General features: G+C 39.1%; 1 protein-coding gene across 5 annotated transcripts in view; it reads left to right on the top strand.

The window, feature by feature from the left end:
* The window catches only part of CRBN (cereblon), a 950,388-nt gene that overhangs the window by 49,237 nt on the left and 879,086 nt on the right, over positions 1-22,065 (top strand). The gene's annotated exons all lie outside the window — the stretch shown is intronic.

Raw genomic sequence — 22,065 nt, 5'->3', positions numbered from 1 at the left:
CAACTATACCTCCTCCCTTGAGGGTTACAGTTTATTGAGGTTTTCAATATTATTGGCTTCCTTCTGTTTATAAAAGAAAAGTTGAAAAACGGTAACTGTGTTTTGTAGGTAGTAATTTATGGGTTGTTTTTTTTTGGGGGGGTTGTTTTAATAGCCTTTTTGAAAATGTAGTTTCCAACTATCCAAAGTGCAGGTGATACTTTTATAATCTGAAAAAATTTAGTGGAAGTTATTTCATTAACATCCTTTTGCTACTAGGTTTTGTGTGGCTACTACTGAGCTCTAGGCAAAGAGAGCTGAATGGAAAATTATTCATTGCTTGGTATTTTGAGACTTGCAACTCCCTTCCTAGTTTATTCAAGGCCAGTTATAACCCAAAAGGCCAGGTGCTGAGATTTATTGATAGGAAAAAAAAAAAAAACCAAACCGTCGTCCCCAAAAGTCACATATTCTGTATCTAATCCAAATATTACTTTGATGAAAAGGCAGAAACGTAAATAATTCACTTCTGAGATTTTACTACTATGTCGAATGATCATGTCATCTTAAATAATTGCAGACTCAACAAAAGCTGTCTTTTTGCCTTATGAAACATGTGGGTCAAATAGGGTACTACTCATTTAAATTGTGATAGCTGTGAAAGTTCAGGAGCAATGGAAAGAAACTGCTAGAGATAAGCAATGTTCATCCTCAATTTTTTGAAGGGAACAAAAGAGTTGGAATGTAAACCAAGAATTAGTTACATGAATTGAGCTTATGTCTTAAAAGCTTTTTAACAGTTCCTTTTTTTCTTAGACTACCACTCATTATATATATCTATTTTATAGACATATAAAATTTAGCTGGATTAAAAAAATTTTAAACCTTTATGGAAAAGCACATAATTAAGTCTAATTGGTGATGAAATACATTGAAAGTAGATGATGTAAATCAAATGTTCTGTAATTCTGGTTTCAGAAGAGCAATGAGCCAGTGGAGAGGTTGGCATTTTATGAAAGAATACACCATGAACACTTTTGTATAGGGTATCTTTTTGTGTTTAAATATCAAGAAACAGGTGCAATTTCAGATTATCTGTTGACTGCCTGAATATTCACCAAATGAGGCAATTTTCGGTTTTTCATTTTGGAGGTGGAGTTCCTTCCTTTGCCATGATTTTCCACTGTACCTGGTGAAAGAACAGATTTTCCCTTTATTGAAGGGATTGGCTGGGTGCCTATAGTAAATTGGAAAGAAAGTGGTTTGATGGAAACTGCTTGAGGTTGTAACTTTCAATTTTCCTACTTTTTGTTCTCTCCCTGAGACCTTTGAGTTCATTGTACCTGTAAAAAAGGCGAAGAAGCAGGATGGTAATGAGTTTGGCTGCCTTCATTTCCCCACTCCTGCCACTCAGCGTTTTATTTTTCAATATTTGAAAATTCAGCAGTTTCAAAAGGGTAAATCTATTTAGGGATTACTTTGTTTTTGTATTTTGGGATAATAGGTAATGTGGGAGGTTGTACAGATATTTTTTAAACAGTTCAGGGTGTGTGTGTGAGCGCATGTGTGCATGTTTGAAGAGGAATCCAAAACCTTCTAAGGAACTATTATTTGTTACTTTCTTGCTTGACTTTTCAGCGGATTTGGTTGTCCCAGAAATGACACTTATGTAGCCCAAAGAAAAGAAAAGGACATACTTGAAACATTTAATTCTATCTCCATTTTGCAGATACTGTTTATTTTGTAGGAGATTAGGATATTTTTCAGAAATTTTTTTCAGGTAAAACATCCCAAATTACCCATTTATTCATTTAATTATGTCAGTGGTGTAAAGACAATGAGGAAATTAGTATGGAGACTACCACTCTCTATATTTGGAGGCTCAGTAGAATGCATAGTTTATGAAACTAAAACTAAATTTTAGTTTAGTTAACTAAAATTACCTTGCTATTTGGTTTGCTAATTGTCAATGACAAAGGGCCTCCAACTCTGTGAGGGGACGCAGAGCTTATTTATCCCTGCTAATTTTCCAAGCCAGTCCATTAGGAAGACACCTCCTGAATTAGGGGCAGGGACCCCCTCTGCCATGTGGGCCTAGTGGCTTCAGGCACATGACCAGATGCAACTCAGTGAGAAAGGAATAAATGGGACGAAAGCTCCTGCACATGAGCTGCCATGGCTTCTGGTGGTCTCTGTGTCTCTCTCTTTGAATGTGTATCACACCTCTTTGAAACCGAGGATCCTTTCAGCAAGTCTGCAGGTCCCAGTGGGGCAGTTTGGGCATGTCTGGTTTTCTTCCATACCACATGTAGGTTCTAGGAACACGTTACTTTCAGAGACCTTTTCTCTGCCTAGATCTTGTCTCCCTCTGTCTATAACCACTTCTTCCTCTACTACAGCCTCCCCATGTTGGTTGAGTATACGCTGAAAGATTGCATCCTTCTAGGAGTCCAGGTGGAAGCAGGAAAAAAGTCCCTTCTACTCTTGGATCCTCAAAGTGTAGCTGAGGGAGGGCTGTTTCTAGTACCCATTCTCCCATTCTAGGAATGAAACCAGGTCTATGGGGATGTGTGGGAAGTCATGAAAGAAGACCTCACTTACATCTAACTCTTCTCTTTTTTTCCCTCAGCTCCTTAATCCAGCCCAGGAATGGTTTTAAGGGCTTTCCTTTGCAGTGGAAAATTGCACTTGCATTCATGGCCTCTGTCTTTCTTACTCTACTGCTCACAGGAAAAAACAAACAAACGGATTCCTTAAATTAGTCAGCTTCTGGTTTTTAATGTAAAGGGAAGCTTCTGGAATTTAGGCAACCTTTTATCCTCCTAAGTGTGTGGTCCTTGCTGTTGAGACCTATTGCTTTCATGACCGATACCCTTATTATGACTTAAAAAAGTTGAGGTTGAGCAATGACGCTTTGTTTTCCGCTCTCCAGCAGTGGATGCTTCAGCCTCAACGACTAGCCTCACAGGCGCAACAAGACTTATGCAGGATGAAAGTATATCAGACAATATTAAAAATATTATTCCACGAAACAATACTAGTAATATCAAAAGCCATACTAACACCACCACCACAACTTTACATTTGTGTCAATTTTCATCTTACAAACCATTTTCTCATGAAATGCTTAATTCCTTCCACAGCTTTGCAAAGTACTATAGCTTTTTAAAATTCCTTGTTTTGTATGAGGGGTTTAAGACAGAGACATCAAGGGGAAAGTCCAAGGTCACCTATGTTGTGAATTTCCGAATCTAGACTGGGACTGAGGCATTCTGATTCCAGGTACTCTTTGCATTTTATCAGTCTTGGTTTCTGCATTAATAGGTCTTGTGGCAGCTTGTCTGGGTCATTACATTCTTCTGCTTCATGCTTTTCTAGGCCTAGTAGGCCACTACTCTTCCTTCAGTTCCGACTCCTTCTGTCTATATTGAAACTTGCTCCTCTTCTTTTAGTCTGGATGTCAGCTGCTTGCTCCAACTCATGTCTTGCTTAGTCTCAGATCAGCTAGCATTCCAGACTTCCAGCTGGGCTTCTCACCCTGTCTAATGCTCTTCTGCCTGTTTACTATAGGAGATTATAATCAGATTTCGTGAACGATTAATGTAGTGAATAGTGAATAATGCCACTTTCTAAAATCCTGAATTCTAATTTTAGAACCTAATATTGAATTAATAGCTTTACATAGAAATCTTTATTGGTATTTTGTGTCCTGTTGATTTCACTCTAGCAAAGAGTTGAGTTGAATTAATGATTTTTGCTGTTCATGGGACAATTGAGGACATATTGGCTCTGAGTAGACTGGGCCAAATGTGGAAATTGTAGAACACATATTCCTAAGTACTGAATCTTTTATGCAATGGAGGATGCACAGTAAATTAGTTGGCCTTGACTCTGGTCCCGCTGCTGCTGCCAACTCACTATTTCACCATCTGAGCAATGGGGCAGTGCAGACTATATACCTCCTTTGCCATGTATTGTTATATTGTTTTACTATTTGCATAGAATCCATTTAAGTAGCAAGATAGAGGATAATACTTAAAACACAAAGTCAACTCATAGATACACCTTGAAATCAATTTCCCATGATACATGCTTAAAGCTCCATAGTTGCTAGGGACTCATTAACCCTGAAACAAATTGGTTGAACTTAACCAAAAATGAATTATGTGTTAAGAAATATGTAATAAAAAACTGTGGATCCGTGACCTACAGAATTAGTGTTATAATTCTTCAGGTTACTGTTATATTTGCCCTTACTCTTCTGTCATAGGGAAATATGGAAATGTCAGGAGTTAGGGGGCATTTGTCTAAAGCTGGCAGCTTAACCACTTCTCTTGGTGGCTTGTAAATAGCTTCAGTTAAAAGGCATCAGGAAACAGAGAAAAACAATCTCAGATGACAATGCCAGCTAAAAAGGAGTGGGACTTTCTAATGAATTTCTGTATCATAAGGTCGTATACCAAGGCCAGCTTTTATACAAATTGTGGCCAAAATGTGAGAATGTAATTACATCAGTGGACAAAGTAGCAAAAGGTTGTGGGGTCGGGAGGATGTATTTTAACAGGGTTCTCTATCACAGAAACAAAGGCAGATGTATTTAGCAGAAATAAAACAAATCAGCAACTGGTTCCCATTACGTGCCAGGAGAGATGAGGTCCTAATAATTACCGAAAATTTGAGTAGACCTCTGAAAGATAGACTCAACTCTGCTAAGAGAACAGGATCATGATTTAAGTGAAATAGTTATCAGAATTATTTAACTCCTATAGGGACTAGGGATTTGAAATAGACGGTGAATGAAAGATACACTGTCACTTCCGGTAGTTAAAATAATTTAAAGTATTTTGGTTCTTTGGAGTACTGTGTTTTTCATTTTTTTTCTCTTTGGACTCTCAATACACTTTTGCTTTTACGTTTCATCTTTTAATTTGAGGGACAAAATTATAATTTGTTAATACTACAATACTATGTATGTGGTAGGCACTCAATAACTATTTGTTAAATTGAATGAATGATTGAATCAATCAATAATTACAGTGAAAATACAGAGATTACATTATTGTAACACCTCATAGTTTTGTATTTGCTGTGTTTATTGATGGCCAGGCTTAAGGCAAAAATTGATTGAGGTTATGGAGCTTTCAGAGCTGATTTTAGGGTTTGATGTTTCAGAATGACAGTTTGTGGAGAAAGGGATGTACTTACTATTAAAAAGTATAGATGGGTAGCCCCCCAATCACCTTTACAATGAAACTTTTTTTGAAATCCTTCATCTTTTATATGTCTTTCTGAAACCTTTTGCTCCGAACAGGGCCAGTTTAGACACTGCTATCATTTAACTGACATTTTCCGTGAGTTATGCTCGTCTGCTAATTTAAAGCCATTTATACGAAGATTGGAGCAGTTTAAGTTATTTCAGAGGCAGCAGGGATTTGAGGTTGGTATAATCTGGCTGTTTGTCTTGTCTGTCATTTGAATAAGAGGTGTGATTTTGGTAGACAGGCATCCTAGAGCCAGTTAGCTACTTTGAGCATTGAAGCCACCATGGCAAAAAGGAGAGTTGCAGACCAACGAATCTTTTCAATTACCCCCCAGGTAACACACTTCAGTTAGTGACCAGATTATTACAAGCAAAAGGCACTCATTTCTAAGACTAAAAATATTGTTCAGGGCTTCCCTGGTGCCGCAGTTGTTGAGAATCTGCCTGCCGATGAAGGGGACACAGGTTCGAGCCCTGGTCTGGGAAGATCCCTCGTGCCGCGGAGCAACTGGGCCCGTGAGCCACAATTACCGAGCCTGTACATCTGGAGCCTGTGCTCCGCAACGAGAGGCCGCGATAGTGAGAGGCCCATGCACCACGATGAAGAGTGGCCCCCGCTTGCCACAACTAGAGAAAGCCCTCACACAGAAACAAAGACCCAACACAGTCATAAATAAATAAATAAATTTTAAAAAAAAGGAATATTGTTCAGTCATGACAACATGTGTAGAAAGGAAAGAAGCATCACATAAACTCAAGGGAGGAAATAACAAATACATGTAGAAAAGGCCACTGTGGCTTTCTAATGTGCACGTGGAACACAAACCAGCAAGACTTTAGCAGGAGCTGGGAGGACAGGCAGGGATTGAATAAACTGACTGGAGGAATCTGATGGTAAAAGTTAATAGGTGTCGGTAGACACAAAGCAGAAGGTACAGAAATGGATATTTGTTTTGCCAGGTTCCATGTTCTTTCACTTGTGTTCTCGCATTTAATCTCTGTAACAGCTTTGAGAAGTGGGACTTATTAGCTCTATTTATCTTGTTGTGTACAAAAAGAAATTGAAGCACACAGAGATTGAATAACTGACCTAAATTTGAGCTGTTGGTAATAGAGCCAGGATTTGAATCCAGGGGTGATTCCTCATCCCCACCTCTGAAGCATCTCACACGATGAATGTGTCCCAGTTGATGCTCTGCTCTTTGTAGTTTCCCCTGACTTTTCTTGAGTCTGTAAGTCAGATTTCCTGAGAAGCTTGAACTTTCTTGTCGCAAGAACTATATGCCTCTTTCTGGCTACCAGTATATACCTTGTCCTCCTGCCCTGAGCCAGGGGCACACGATCCAGACTAAGGTCAGGTTCATCACCACAGTGTTCCTCCTGTCAGTTTATTTAACCCCTGCCTGTCCCTTCGAGCTCCCTCTGAAGTCCTGTACTCTATACTTTCAAGGTTTCGTCTCTGGCTCTTTTTATTAGCTTCTTTGAGCCTGGATTCTTGTTACTCTCAGTCTCTGGGTCACTTCTTCTGTGTTCTAACTAAAGTTCTTGCTCCTTGTTCCCTGTACCCTCACTGTGTGTTTATACCACCCACACTGTGCTAAAAGCCCATACCTGTGAGGTCCTTTGTTCCCTCCCTGCTCCTGCTCACCTGTGCCAATCTCCTGCCTCTCTAATCTGGGCCACATACTTCACCTGCCTTTGCCAAGGCCCCTGGACACCAGATGTCTCCTGACATGATGCATGAGGATGGGTGTTATTCCTGTGCATATTATCCTTCCACAAGTGCATGCAGATTTGGATAAAAATACAATGTAATTTGGTCTTCCCTGGTGGCGCAGTGGTTGAGAGTCCGCCTGCCGATGCAGGGGACGCGGCTTTGTGCCCCGGTCCGGGAAGATCCCACATGCCGCGGAGCAGCTGGGCCCGTGAGCCATGGCCGCTGAGCCTGCGCGTCCGGAGCCTGTGCTCCGCAACGGGAGAGGCCACAACAGTGAGAGGCCCGCGTACCGAAAAAAAAAAAAATAATAATAATTGGTAAATTGTATTAGTTACATCCAACAAAATATCTTAAAGAATGCCATGCCAAATGAATACAACTGGGTGGTACTATTTGCTTAATTACATTGTCTTTTCTTCTTTTTTTTTTTTTCGGTACGCGGGCCTCTCACTGTTGTGGCCTCTCCCGTTGCGGAGCACAGGCTCCGGACGCGCAGGCTCAGCGGCCATGGCTCACGGGCCCAGCCGCTCCACGGCATGTGGGATCCTCCCGGACTGGGGCACGAACCCGCGTCCCCTGCATCGGCAGGCGGACTCTCAACCACTGCGCCACCAGGGAAGACCACAATTTACCAATTTTATAATCTCAAAATTATAGCTTACATAAAAAAATCAATTAACATTAATACAATTTGTTTCTTCACTTTAGGAGTTATGCTCTCTACTAGGTCATGAAGCAAGCGAGTATATGCCAACAAGGAATAAACATAAAATGTTTTATTGTGATGATTATAAGGCTTATAATTTCAAGATTTTAAATAAATTACCTGTGTGGCTAGCATTACTCTAAAGTTCACCTGAACAACCACATGGTTTTTGACCTAGAAATTGTGATTGTTATTAGCAGAATTGTTCTCAGCATCACTTTTACTCATGCACTAGGTAAGTGTGTATGTGTACTATTCAAGCTTTCTTAATCTGTGCTTGATTTATTATTAAATATTTATGCCTCTGTGTGCAAAAATAAAAGGAGAAAAATAAAACTTACCGATAGTGTGTGGTACAATAATTTTTAAAATTGTTTCAGTTACCAGTTATATACAGTTGTCCCTCGGTATCCATGGAGGATTGGTTCCATAATACCCTGCAGATACTAAAATCAGTAGATGCTCAATTTCCTTGTATAAAATAGTATAGTGTTTGTATATAACCTACACACACCCTGCCGTGTACTTTAAATGATCTCCAGATTACTTATAATACCTGATACAATGTAAATGCTGTGTAAATAGTTGCTGGTGTGTGGCAAATTCAAGTTTTGCTTTTTGGAACTTTCTGGAATTTTTTTTTTCAAATATGTTTGATCTGTGATTGGTCGAATCTTTGGATGTGGAACCTGCGGATATGGAGGTGTGAATGTATTAGTGATGAGAGGACAGTGAAGTTTTTAGCACAAGTGAAATAGTCTGAGGGTTGTGTGAGCTTAATGTCCCAGTGCTGTAACAACTCCTTTCTCTTTCATTCAAGAAAGCATTTCAGAATGGATGTGAGTGAGAGTGGAATTATTACAGGGAAATCCACAGTGGTTGATCATGTACTAACTTTAGCACATTGGTACTTGTACTTTTATTAGAATCCAGATATTTTTGACATCTCACTGTTGATCAACATATTAGTGTATCTTAATACTGAGGGTAAGACCTCAATTCTGGCTGTTGATGCTTAAACTCACAGTGCTTGCTAGAATTTTCCAGTTTTTTCAGACTTTGGCTCTTGCCTCTTTTAATCTTTTTCCTTTTCAGTAACCAAATATACCATGTTGGAAAAGGGTGAGAAAAATGAGACCAAAACTCATTACATTTTACTGATTCCTCCCAGACAATATTGATTAGGTTAAGTTTCATCAAGAATCTTTTTTTTTTGGTCATCAATATTGTCTTATAGTAGTAGGGTCAAGGAAGGAAATACAAGGGTCTTTTTTTTTTTTTTTTTTTTACAATGGTATTTTGAAGTTAGAATGTTAATAGAAAGTTTTCAGCTGTAGGACCCTGTATGTGACTGTGTATATAAAAAAACCTGTATGTAAAACAGTGACCTGGCATCCTGATCCATTATGGGCAGAGCAATCTTTCAAAATACAAAATGGATCTTGTCACTTCTCTGCTCATTAGCTTTCAGTGGCTGTCATTGCTTACAGAATAAAGACAGAAACCTTTAGCACAGTCTACCTTTTTACTCTCCTCTAACACCTCCTTCGTTTTATACATGTCTGTGCTCTGGACACACTGTCCGCTTTTCAGTGTCTTGAATGCCACTGTCTTGTACCACAGGACCTTTACAAATGCTGACCCCTCTACTTGATCCTTTTACTTTTTTCTTCCGTGCCATTCATCGCTCAAATCTGAGCTCAGGAAACACTTTCCCAAACTCATTCTCATTGGTCCAGATCATCCCCTTCAACTAAATATTCTTTTTTTTTGGTTGGGTTGGGTCTTTGCTGCTGCGCGCAGGCTTTCTCTAGTTGTGCCGTGCGGGCTTCTCATTGCGGTGGCTTCTCTTGTTGCGGACCACGGTCTCTAGGTGCGCTGGCTTCAGTAGTTGTGGCGCACGGGCTCAGCTGCTCCACGGCATGTGGGATCTTCCCGGACCTGGGCTCAAACCCGTGTCCCCTGCATTGGCAGGCGGATTCTTAACAATTGTGCCACCAAGGAAGCCCCAACTAAATATTCTTTTTATTGACATCACAATTTTCATTTTATAATATGTGATTCTGTGATTGATACTTACTTCCCCCTCTTGGTGGGAGCGCCAAAGGCTTTGTCTGCTTTTTGTTCACTATTGTTTATTTCCAGTGCCTGGCACATAATCTTCTCTGAATGAATAAATAAGTGAGTAGATAAGGCAAAACAATATAAAAATGGCTGGTGATGCATTTGAGAGCTTGTTTAGTTCCAGCTTGGAAGCACAGCCATAGGTAAACTTTAGCCAAAGAGTGGCCCTTGTCTACCTGAGAAGGACATCTGCCTTTTGGATTGAGATTCAGTAGTGCTGCCCGTGGAGTTGCCAGGGAGGAAGAGGTTGCTTGCCTTGGCATCCAGAATGTCTGTCAGTTGCCCTTTCAACCAATGATTCAATTTTTGATCTTTGAATTGCTATTGGAAGCCAAACAATCTGTTGTTGATAGGGCGAGAATTATTTTATTATAAAATACATTCTGTTTGTTTAGCACATCTTAGGTCTCAGTTGTATGAACTCATTTAGTCCTCATGACCACTCGAGGATAGAGACAGAGCTGGTATCATTAACAAATGGAATAACTGTTCCATATTGGTTATGTAACTTACCCAAATTATGCCCTAAATAAGCAGTTAGGGGCCTTCAGACTTCAGAACCTATTATTTTGGAACAGGAAGTCAGTGAAACTTCATTTGGTAGCTCCTTGCCCCCTAGTGAAGATAAATGACAAATGTCAGGATAAGCTGGATGTAGTTTATATTACAGCGTTTCAGAAATTGAAGATCCTTTGCTCTCTTTTGAAATACCATGTTACACAGAGATATTTGAAGAGCCCTTTCTGGTTTCTGACAATAATTTTCTCTTTATCCTTCCTAACCCCCAAATCTCTCTTCTAATTATCTCCCTAAGAAACCAAACTCTACTAATTACTTTCCACTGATTTCTGCTCTGGAGTTTTATGTGTGTTTTGGGTGCTTAAGTCTACTTCATGATAACAATAGGAAAAGGGATTTTATCTGTATTTTGGTCCAGTGTCCTGAAAAATATGTCATTTGTCACTATAAATCTTATTTTGAGGGCTTTTATGAAAATCTTAAATCTTCTCGCATTATGAAACTAACATACATCATATAAAAATAAATAAATATAAATAATTCATATTCCATATTTGAATTTATAACATTTTGTATAATTTCTACCAGGAAATTAAAAATTATTTTAAAATATTTTTAATAGCTTTATAACATTTCATCATCTGAGTATAATATACTTTAACCATCCTTGTAATTTTTTGATACTTAGATTCTTTCCAATTTCTCATAATCATAAATAAACATTCAAAGTGTTGAATAAACATCTTTGCCCAAACCTCTGGTTATTTTCTTAGGATAATTGCTTAGAAGTTGAACCATCAGTTTCATCATCCTTCTAAAACATGCAGTTGGAAACAAAAATAAAATAGTACCAGTGGGTTCAAAGTAAAAATTGAAAGCATTTTTTAACCTTCATAAAAAAAACTCAAAATGAGTCGTAGACCTCCATGTAAAATGCAAAACTATAAAACTTCTGGAAGATAACATAAGAGAAAATCTAGATGACCATAGGTTTGGCAATGACTTTTAAAATACAATACCAGAGGCACAATTCATTAAAGAAATAATTGATAAGCTGGACGGAATTAAAATTATAAACTTTTGCTCTGCAAAAGACATTGTCAAGAGAATAAGGTAAGCCAGAGACTGGGAGAAAATATTTGCAAAGGACACCTCTGACAAAGGACTGTTAATACAAAATATACAAAGAACTCCTAAAATCCAATAATAAGAAAATGAACAATCTAATAGAAAAATGAGCAAAAGATCTGAACAGACACCTCACCAAAGAAAATACATAGTTGGCAAATAAACATGTGAGAAGATACTCAACATGGTATGTCATTAGGTAATTGTAAATTAAAACAACGAAACACCACTACATGCCTATTAGGATGGCAAAAATCCAAAACACTGACAACACCCAAGGCTGATGAGGATTGGGGGCAACAGTAACTCTTATTCATTGCTAGTGGGAATACAAAATAGTACAGCCACTTTGGAAGACAATTTGGCATTTTCTTACAAAACTAAAATACTCTTATAAGATCCAGTAATTGTGTTCCTTTGTATTTACCCAAAGGAGTTGAAAACTTATGTCTACAGAAAAATCTACACACGGCTATTTATAGAAGCTTTATTCATAACTGCCAAAACTTGGAAACAAACAAGATGTCCTTCAAAATGTGAATTTATAAACTAATTGTGGTACATCAAGACAATGGAATATTATTCAGTGGTAAAAATAATTGATTCTTAAGCTATGTAAAACCATGGAGAAGTCTTAATTGCTTATTACTGAGTGAGAGAAGCAAATCTGAGAAGGCTACATACTATAAAATTCCAAATATATGATATTCCTGAAGAGGTAATGCTATGGAGACAGTTAAAAAATCAGTGTTTGCCAGGGCATGGGAGTGGGAGGAGGGATGAACAGGTAGATCACAGAGGACATTTAGGGCAGTGAAACTATTCTGTATGATATTGTAGTGGCGGATACATGTCATTATACATTTGTTCAAGCTCACAGAATGTAGAATGCCAAGAGTGAACCCTAGCGTAACCTATGTACTTTGAGTGATAATATGTCAATGTTGGTTCATCGATTATTATAAATGTACCATTCTGGTGCAGGGCTGCTGTGTGTGCATGGGGTGGAGGCAAGGGGTTATGCAAACTCTTTGAACTTTCCACTCAATTTTGCTGTGAAGCTAAAACTGCTCTAAAAATAGAGTCTATCTGAAAAAAAGCTCCTTCCCCTTTCCCCCTTTCTACAGGCTCATTCATTAGAGAAAAAAAAAAAATCCATCTTTGGCCATTTCTCATTTCTCTTCTTAGTTTTTCTGGTAGTTGTAAGATGCTTATATTTTTAGTCTTCAATTTCTCAGCTTGGGAAGTTTCTATTGATGCTATAGTAAGAAAGATGAGGAATTCAGCTCACATTATTATCCCCTGCCAATTTTTTTTGGGTATATGGTTTTCCTATTAGTTTCCTTTGTAGCTTTTAAACTAAATTTTGGTAACTTAATTTTAATGTGTTGTACTTTTTGGGGTAGTGTTATATTTGTCTTTCCTCCTTAATATTTTCCCCATTGACATGAAAACCACCTCAGAGATGAATAGGCATGGTGGTGGGGGAGGGATGCAGTAACTCAGGGCAGCGCTGTGTGGAAAGAAGGGAGGGAGATGGCACTCTTAGCCTCTAGCAATGTCAATTCAAAACAACGGTTACACATAGAAAAATAGTAGGGGACATAAGTAGTACTTCCCTTGCCTCCTGTCCCAGCCTTCCACTACCATGAGAAACATGTGGTTCTGTAAGAAATGCCCAAAGGAGGGCCTGGGATGCCCCCATATACGTACGTAGTGATAATCACTCAGTTTGTGGTATACCTTTTAAATGCAACAGAATATCATAAAGCATTTCTCCTAATCATAACTTTTTAGTTCTTGCTTAGTTTCTACAGAATTGTATAATAGTTTACTTAGCCATTTGCTGATTGATTATCCCTGAGAGCTTCTGGGCCCTGTTTTCTTCTTTCTTAGTGTATTCTCTGTAGTTGGTCTTACCTTCAGTATGCTGGTGACTCCCAAATCTTAACTCTAGTCTAGTCTTTGATCACCCAAGTGCCTCAACCTTATGAAATTCAAAACTGTACTTATCCTTTCTTTCCAGAACTTGTTAATCTTCCACATTATAATGAATGGCACCACCATCAAATAATTGCGTAGGTAAGAAAATTAAGTGTCAACCTTGACTCTTCCATCTCCTTAATCCCCCCACATCTACTTGGTCATCAAGTTCTATTGATGCTCCCTGCTACTTTTTTTATTTTATTGTTTCATTCACTTTTCTCTGTCTCTATCATTGTTATCCTTCCTTGCCCAGGGCACCATTGTTTCTCAACCGGATTGTTGCAGCTGCTTTCTGTCTGGTTTCTCTGCCTTCAGTGTTACTCTCCTGAAATTTATTCATTGTGCTGCAGCCAGAGTGATCTTCCTAAAATACCAATTCAGTCACTGTTAGTCTCCTTCTTAAACCATATGTATGTATGTAACTATCTATGTAACATATATATACATATATATGTCTCTCTCTCTCTCTCTCTCTCTCTCTCTCTCTCTCTCTCTCTCTATATATATATATATATATATATATATATATCATGGTTCTCCAGAGAACAGAACTAATAGGATATATGTAGATATATAAGAGGAGATTTATTATAGGAATGGCTCATATGGTTATGGAGGTGCTGTCTGCAGCTGAAGAACCAGGAAATTGGTGGTGTAATTCAGTCTGATCCTGAAGGCCTGAGACTCAGGGGCCTGATGGTGTAAGTCTCAGCTTGAGTCCAAGAGCTTGAGAACCAGAGGCACTGAAGAATGAGGGCAGGGGAAGGTGGACGTTTCAGTTCAAGCAGAGAGAGTGAATTCTCCATTCCTTTGCCTTTTTGTTCTACTTAAACCCTCAGCAGAGTTGATGTGGGTCATCTGCTTTTCTCAGTCTACTGATGCTAATGCTTATCTCTTTTTGAGACACCCTCAGAGATGCACCCAGATGTAGTGTTTTACCAGGTCTCTGGGGATCTCTAAGCCTATTAGGTCAACACATAAAATTAGCCATCACATTATGAATACACACACAGACACATGCACCATTGATGACAGGTGCTTGCAGACCTCTTTAACCTCATCTCTTGCAAGAAGAATTTCTTTCTTTTCCTTCACTCTACCATGCTCTTTTGCTTCTGGAGTGTAACACAGGTTATTTCTTTTGCCTGGACTATTCCTCCTGTGCCTCTTTAATTGTTAATTCTTTCTCATCTTTAGTATCTCAACCTGGCTTACTTATTTCTTTGTCTGTGAATGCTTTCTTAATCAGTAAAGTCTGGAATGGGTACCATTCCTAGGTGCTCCAAGGGAAACATTTCTACTTCTTCCATCAGAGTACATCTTATGCTGTGCAGTAATTGTTTGCGCATTTGATCCTCCTGGGCTGTGAGTTCTGTATATATATATGAATATACACCAGTATTCACATTCATATATTCATGTTGTTGAATGAACACTTGGATATGCATGAGAAATGGAAAGATTCCATCTAGCATCTATGCAGGGCTTTTGGTGTTACAAGGAAGTCTGTGGGAGGAAAAGCAAGAAAAACAGGAACATGGATGTAAACATTTAATAAGTAAGGTAAAGTTTTCAATTGCTGCTTCTACTTGAAGTGCAAAGGTGTGTAATAAATAATATTCCCCTTGAACTTTTATAAATTAATTAATTTCCCTGAATCTTAATTCATAAAATAGAAATATTTAATTATGAAAATCATTCATGTAGTCCAACACCTAATTTTAAAAGTGAAAAAATGAGGGTCAGAGAGGTTAAGTGACTTGTTTTAGAAACAGAATCAGAACCCTATTCCAGTTCTCTTGACTCTCAGGCACTATGTATGATTTTAAACACCCATAAAATGTCTAGCATTGTGCTTCCTATACAGGATTATTCAAGTTTCCAATTTAGGCACTATGGAAAAATGGCCATAATTCTTTTAGGCTAGGAGGGAATCACTTCAGTACATATAAGATGTTGATGAACAACAAAATGTTAATCACTAGTTAGGCAGGAGTGATCTAGTTAGTTCCTGGGAGAATCTGGTGAATGTTGGGACACCTCTGCATACAATGAAATATTTATTAGTACATCATTGGAAACACTGTGCTTTTATTTTGGGGAAGGGAACATCAGTACACAGCTTTTCCCATATATCCTTCTTTCTGGGGCTCATTTAATATTGACTTCAGTTTTATAATTTATGTCCTCACCTAACTCATACAGGTTCAGAGACTCCCTCTAGAAACTTGTATAACATCATTTCATGTCTGCTCATCTGCTGTGCCCAAATAATTTTCATAACTCAAACTTTTTGAAACTGCAGTGTGATATTTTAAGGCCTTACTGAATTATATACTTTATATTAAACAATTCAGATTGGTTGTGTGTTCTGTTAGTAGAACAGGGTGGATGTTTCTGGATGTTCAAAAACACACCAAATTAAGTTGGTACTTTTTTATAGTTTAGTAATCACTGACTGAAAACATGTAGGCTGACTACCTCCTCAGGGACTAGGAAGAACAGCTTGTGATCATTTTATATTAAAAAATGAAAATTGGTTATAAAAAATAAGAAAATTGCCCACTGTAGGTAATAACTCCGTACACGTTTTATTATTATAACTTACTCCTCATTGTTCTGTGAAGTAGGAAGATTTGAAGTAGATGGTTTTTGAAGCATATCAACTCACGCTGACATGATAGGTCATAATGACATCCCTCATGATGCCATCTGCAGATCTCAGAATAAACGCTGGCAGAGCTCCCACATAAGGTGTAGTGTTTACTCATTGATCTACAAAGGGTATGCTGCTGCCAAACACCCATTTGTGCCTGGATCTGAGCATGAGTCTTCCTAACTCCAGATCATTTGATTTGGATTCACCCTTGAAAACCTGGCTCAGGAGAGGGTATTTGCCTTACTTCAATCCACAGGCTTTTGTTAACTGCAGCTGCACATGCGAAGTAATTGAATTTGAGAGTTAGGAACTCCTGGTGAGACCTGTGGAATCTCCTGCATTTTTTACCCTTCTTTAGATGAGGAAGGAAATAAGGACAATAACCCACTGAACTTGTGGGGTTTGGTCCAGCAACCAAGTGTTTGGACATTCTTGTTTGGAGCACAGGTATAATAACCATGTTGGAATGACTTTCTGAATGCACAACAGCTTGGGTATCTAAGGTAGTGAGAGTGTACCTGAGATTGTACTTTTTGGCTGGTGAGGTCTTTTATGCACTGAGATTGTCTTCTTTATTATATCATATGACCTTGAAAGCCTTCTTAAATGAAAGACAAACACACATACATGCTGTTGTTTATAGCTTTCTTTTTCCTTCTTTTTTTCTTTTGGCCACGAGCAAGGATAAATCCTTCCTTCGGAATGATACCCTGATTTCCGTTGAGAGAACTGTCCTCTCTCATTTCATGTGGTGTTGCTGGGATGGTAAATTTTCAGGTGGCTGTCTGCCTCCATGGAATCTGAAAAAGCCTCCTGCCCTCTGCTCCTAGGGGCTGACAAGTGACCTAGCCCTGGCAATCAGATTCTTTCTCTCTCTCTCTTGAGTGATTTAAGGACACAAAGTACAGTTGGACATCATTCATCATGGGGAGCAGCTGCAGCAGCATCCTGGTCCAACTGCAACAATGAGCTTGTTGTGTTTCCTACTTCTTGGCTCCTGGGATTCCCTTGCTTGCTGCATGGTGCTAAACCTGCTCCTCCAGGCTCCTGTTGGATCTGTGACACCCTCCACCCACAATATGGTTGCTTTTGATTAAGTTAATCAATGTCCATTCTGTTGCTTACAATCCAGAACACTGATGCATGTGTCCAAGTCTGGTGGTGTTAAATGAGCTCCACTTATATTTATCAGTGTGGTACTGGGAGGAATTTTCACTGGACATTTGCTAGTTTTAATTACTCTTCCAGTCATTCCCATTAAATTAATTCTCTCCAGCAGCACCTATACTCTTTGCCACTCAACAGATTAAGAAATTCCTGTCTTGGGACTTTCCTGGTGGCACAATGGTTAAGAATCCACCTGCCATTGCAGGGGACACGGGTTCGAGCCCTGGTCCAGGAAGATCCCACATGCCGCGGAGCAACTAAGCCCGTGCGGCACAACTACTGAGCCTGTTCTCTAGAGCCACTGAGCCCGTGCTCCACAACTACTGAAGCCCATGCGCCTAGAGCCTGTGCTGCACAGCAAGAGAAGCCACTGCGATGAGAAGCCCGTGCACCACAATGAAGAGTAGCCCCTGCTCACTGCAACTAGAGAAAGCCTGCGCGCAGCAACGAAGAACCAACACAGCCAGGAAAGAGAGAGAAAGAAGGAAGGAAGGAAAGAAAGAAACGAAGGAAGGAAGGAAGAAAGAAAGAAAGAAAGGGAAATCCCTGTCTTCCCTGGGCTCAATAAAACATGGAATGAATTCCTCTATAATGAGATCACTCTGAATGTCGATAATGTCTTTATGACTGTGACATAAAGAAAGGTAGGGTGATTTTTATATCCCAGATACCCATGAGCACACATGTACGTACCTCCTACTGCCAGGATTCTCCCTTGCCTGGAGAGTAGCGTGCATTGTTGACCTACTGCTCCAATAAATGCAGCGATTTTCTAATATGAAGAAGTATATGTTATCAAGGTATGTTGTTTTCTTAAGGGAATGCTGTTACACCTTGACTCCTCAAGAGGATATCTCTTTCCCAGAACTTAGTTATCAATAAAACTGGAGAGAGAGAGAAAACAAGATCCATCCTCCTTTGAACGTAAAAGTACAGGGCCTATCAGTGGGGCTGTCAGGATGGCACACACCTCTGGGGCCTGCTCCTCACGGTCCCCAGTTCAGGTTTCATGTCTTGCAGACCAAGTTGTTACCTGGTTTGGATAACAGTCAGGGACATGGTGAGAGGTTTAAGTAAAATAGCATGCTTTCCATTTGAAGAGTGGTGTTATTTGAGACAGGTTCCCCATATTAATTTCCACTGGCAATGGTAGCCTTTCTAGGCCATAAAAAGGAACGAAATTGGGTCATTTGTAGAGACGTGGATGGACCTAGAGACTCATACAGAGTGAAGTAAGTCAGAAAGAGAAAAACAGATATTGTATGTTAACGCATATATGTGGAATCTGAAAAAATTGGTATAGATGATCTTATTTACAAAGAAGAAATAGAGACAGATGTAGAGAACAAATGTATGGGTACCAAGGGGGAAAGGGAGAGGTGGGATGAACTGGGAGATTGGGATTGACATATGTACACTATTAATACTATGTATAAAATAGATAGCTAATGAGAACATGCTGTATAGCACAGGGAACTCTACTTAGTGCTCTGTGGTGACCTAAATGGGAAGGAAATCCAAAATAGAGGGGATATCTGTATATGTATAGCTGATTCACTTTGCCGTACAGTAGACACATAGTATTGTAAAGCAACTATACTACAATTAAAAAAAAAAACTACCATGAAATGGATTTTCGTGTTAGGATAGTTGATCAAGTAAAAATAAATTTTATGAACTTCTGTTTCTGCAACTGTTTATCAATTCACATTTAAAGAGCTAATAAAATAGTTTTTTCTTAAAAAAAATAGGGTTATTGCATTTGAAAGCAAAAGGGGCCTGAAAATCATCCATGTACAATTATCTCATTTCATCAGCAAGAAAATTGAAGTCCATAAAGGTTATGTGATCTAGCTAATATTGTATGGTTGGTTACATAACCCTCATCCTTCTCACTGTCTTGTAATAAACTCATTCTCGCCTCTCAAAACTGGGTGATGCCCAGCTACTAACAGGCCAGCTCTCCAGTTGCTTCCAGGGTAGAAGATTTTGTGTTCTGTCATTCTCTTGCATGCTGAATTGTTTGGGAATATCTGTTAGCTGGTTTGATATCTAGAGAGAGAAATGGGTGGGTCTTTTTTGTTAATATTCTATCACTTCTAGAAATTATTTGTGGACATAGGGTTATTAAACACTATAATTCAAATGTACTTCTCCTTACCCCACAGACGTTTTTTGAAACTGTGCTGTCAGCTTTTAGGTACCCAAGTGTGATACGGTAAGAAATATTTGGTCTTTCTTCCAGATTCCTGGCACATAGCTCCTAAAACCCTTATTATCTGTGGAGTGATCAGAGTATCTTTTGTCTCCTAACAAAATGACTGATGGCTGGGGACCCCAGAGAGCTTCAGGTTGGGGGTTGGTCACCAGAAAGACCAAGGCATAATTAGAGGGTTGCAACTTTCAGTCCAACCCCCAACCTTCAGGGAGGGGAGGGGGTTGGGATTTGAATCAGTCACCAGTGGTCACCAATGGCCAGTGATTTAATCAATTGTGCTTATGAAATGAAACTTTCATAAAACCGCTAAACAACAGGGTTTGGAGAGCTTCTGTGTTGGTGAACACGTTGAGGTACTAGGAGGGTGGTGCATGTAGAGAGGGCATGGAAGCTCTGCGTCCACCCACCCCTATGCATCTCTTCCATCTGACTGTTTCTGAGTTGTATCCTTTATTATAAACCAGTAAATGTAAGTAAAGTGTTTCCCCGAGTTCTGTGAGCTCTTCTAGCAGACTACTGAACCTGAAAGGGGGCTTTGTGGGAACCCTCAGCTTTGTAGCCCAAGGGACAGAAGTGTGGGTACCCAGAGCACCCAGTCCTTGCAACTGCATCTGAAGTGGGGGTAGACTCCAGGGACTGAGCCCTTAAACCTGTGGAGTCTGTGCTAACTGGGTGGTTAGTGTCAGAATTGAATTGCAGGACACCCATTTTGTGTCTAGAGAGTTGGAGAACTGGTTAGTGTGAGGAAAAGCCCCACACACTTGGTGTCAGAAGTATTGTGAGTAGAAACGGCATAGACCAGTTCCCGTTTGTAACACTCTAGGGAAGTTTTCTATCTAAAATTTTTCTATCTATGGGAAATACTTGTAAAAGGAAGGTTCTTTCAATATTGTTAATAATCTTTATCTATTTGAAAACTCTGACTTTTACACATTTTATTTTCTTGGAGCAGATAATACATAATAATATGGTCAATAAGACCTGGAATTTATTAAGTGTTTACTATGTGCCAGGCACAATGCCAAATGCCAAATGCTGTGTATGAATTATTTCATGTAATTCTCAGAGCAACTCCATATGGAAGGTAATTTCACAGATGAAAGAACTAAGGTTCAGAGAGGTTAAATAATTTGCCTCATATTACCCAGTTAAAAAGGAGCTGGAGCCGAAACTCTTAGGAGAAATGACATGTCTAGGACAAGCTGTAGTGGTTTCTCTTCTTGGCTTTTGGGGCTGTAGACATTTAAAAGAAATGCGGATTGTTAAAGGCTCACAGAGGATTTTAGGGGAATAAAATGTATGTAGCCAGATGCTAGATTATTAGGGAGGATGATTGGTGGGGTGGGCAGTATATCTGTGTCCGTGTAACAACAAGGGAAGAATGCTGGAAGGAATAGGGCTTCCCTTAAGCCCTAAGTTTAGACCAGCCAGGGAGAAATTGGCCACACAGAGTGTGTTTATTTGTCCAGCATTTTACTTATCGCTCTGTATGTCCTTTACTTGTTTTATTTCATCTGGAGCTTACATTCCTACAGGCTAGTTGTTGTCTTGATCTAAATTGCTTTGCACACCAATCAGCACAGTTTCTTGATGATGAATTTCACAAAACACAGTGGGTATGGACATTCTCTTTGCATTTGGGTTTGATTCTTATTTCCTACTTTTACCTGCTGGGTGTCCTTTGTCATAAAAATTTATCATTCAGGGCCTCAATTTCCCTCTTTATAATTTGGGAAAAATTGTACCATCCACTTCATAGGCTTGTGAGACAAGGGATGTAGGGGCTTCTGGTGCCTGACATGTAGTAATGGCTATAAAAAGCATCTAGTGCTACCGCTGCCCCCACTGGCGCTTCTGTAATGAAATAAAGTGGGCCGTTTAAAAGAATTGATAAGTCAGGGTTTAAGAATTTACAGTGCTTCTTAGGGTTTGGGACCTCGGAAGCCTGGAGGAGAGAATATTGAACGTCCTTTACTTAGAGGGAGCAGGTGTTTGAACTCAGTAACCACGTTTTCTACCATCCTTAAATTCCCCTTACACCTGATCTAGAGAAGCAATGAAGCAGAGCTGCGTAAAGGTGAGGGCAGATCAGAGAATACGGCTACCGCTGCTAGTTAAGATTTGGATATTGGCTCTAATTGGCCCCATGGCAGCCACTTTCCGTAAACGTATTTATTGGAACAGCCGTGTTATCCTGAGTATTCTGTCCCCTGCCATCTGCTACCAGAGGATGTGTACTTTTTCCTAGCAGAGGATGAGAAGAATTTGGACCAAGAAACAGCTGAATGCAGTAGCAAAGTGTATATTGAAAGAGTCAAGGAGACAAGGTAGAGTGGCTTGGTGTGGGGATAGTTGTATTTCAGGTTAGAGAAGATTTCTAGGAGAATTAACATTGGCTGAAGTACTCTGAGTTTAACTCATGCCGTTAAATGTAAATTTATAGTCATGTATTATATACAAATATATATATATACTATATATATATATACTATATATATATATACTATAATATACATTATAGTCATGTATTATATATTGTATTATATACAAATATATATATATACTATATATATAGTATATATATATATATATATATACTATA

This window comes from Monodon monoceros, unplaced genomic scaffold (assembly GCF_005190385.1).
Source record: "Monodon monoceros isolate NGI ecotype Baffin Bay Population unplaced genomic scaffold, NGI_Narwhal_1 Super_Scaffold_3, whole genome shotgun sequence".
Classification (NCBI taxonomy): domain Eukaryota; kingdom Metazoa; phylum Chordata; class Mammalia; order Artiodactyla; family Monodontidae; genus Monodon; species Monodon monoceros.
Note: the sequence above shows the minus strand (reverse complement) of the source record. Positions and strands in the feature narration are given on the sequence as shown.